Below are 1,228 nucleotides of genomic sequence, written 5' to 3'. Positions count from 1 at the left end.
TGTGGTTTTATTAATCGAATGCTGCAATGATGTATCCAGGAACTGCAGATACTTTTCAATGAATCAAAATTTATGGAAGGGAGGATTGAAATGTTTAATTGTAGTCAATTATATCGATCTTTAAAGGTATCAGTGGAAGAGTTCAAAATTTTTGCATTCTAACTGGATATTCTCTTCCATTACAGAAATTGAATCTGTGGCATACCCTAACAAAAATTTTTATCCAATTAAATTCTCAAAATATGTACACTATAGGTGTCCATAGATGGTGCTACATGCAGGCAAGAATGTGTGGGCTACTATAATAATTACAGCATGAGCTCAGGATTTGGGGCCCACATTAGATAGGTATAGTGAGTAAATTAAACACAAACCTAGAAAAGACAACCAGGACAGGGTTCTATGCTAGATGATATCATTAGTTTCTGTGACCAATCGTGAAATAGAAGGGCCTTTTATTTTCTTGGGCAAGGCAACCCTTGGTTGACCTCACAGATTACAAGAACCTTGTCAGTTTATGGTCCCTTATTTTTTTATTTATTTTTTATGGCTACAGCACCTAGTCTTCCCTAGGTGGTCTCCCAATCCAAATACTAACCAGGCCTGACCCTGCTTAGCTTCTGAGATCAGATGGGATCAGGCTTGTTCAGGGTAGCATGGCTGTAGACTGGGCCTTCCTTTTTTTATATGAATGTCCAGTAGCCTAGTTGTAGATTCTTACCTCTTAGCAGTTTTCAAATCAAAACAGAAAAATCAAACACAATACTATGCATCATTAAGTAGAATATAACATCATGCTAGGGAAGAAAACTGTTGCAACCTAGGCAAAAGGGGACATTGGAACAGTATAAGGATGAAGAAGAGGCCTCAGAGCCCAGTCGCTAGAGACCGAATGACTCAGAGGCCACAGCTTATAGGCACTTACGGAAGAAAGATTCAATAATGTGTACCCTGCATTTGAAATAACAATGTTGGTTGTGCCAGGAGCTTCCAAGCTGTGGAAAAGTGCAGGAGGGTGATTCGTTCACTGCAGCAGTCTCTCATGGGCCTGAGGATGCTACCAAGAGACAGTCGAGGTCTTGTGCATTCTGCCTGGTAGAGTTAAGACTTGACTTGGCATTTGTGACTATTAGATCATGTGGCTGGCAAACTAAAGAAGGAAGTAAGATTTCCTTACAAAGCTGGAGTGAGGGCCCAGATTGGAAATCTGGGCCAAAGGAATCAGAAG

At 40.4% G+C, this 1,228-nt stretch overlaps 1 pseudogene; it reads right to left on the bottom strand.

Annotated features, from left to right (window-relative positions):
* Positions 1-547: 547 nt before the first annotated feature.
* On the bottom strand, positions 548-668 carry LOC118605976 (annotated as a pseudogene).
* Positions 669-1,228: the final 560 nt, after the last annotated feature.

Source organism: Rousettus aegyptiacus, unplaced genomic scaffold (genome assembly GCF_014176215.1).
Source record: "Rousettus aegyptiacus isolate mRouAeg1 unplaced genomic scaffold, mRouAeg1.p scaffold_m13_p_7, whole genome shotgun sequence".
Taxonomy (NCBI): Eukaryota; Metazoa; Chordata; class Mammalia; order Chiroptera; family Pteropodidae; genus Rousettus; species Rousettus aegyptiacus.
Note: the sequence above shows the minus strand (reverse complement) of the source record. Positions and strands in the feature narration are given on the sequence as shown.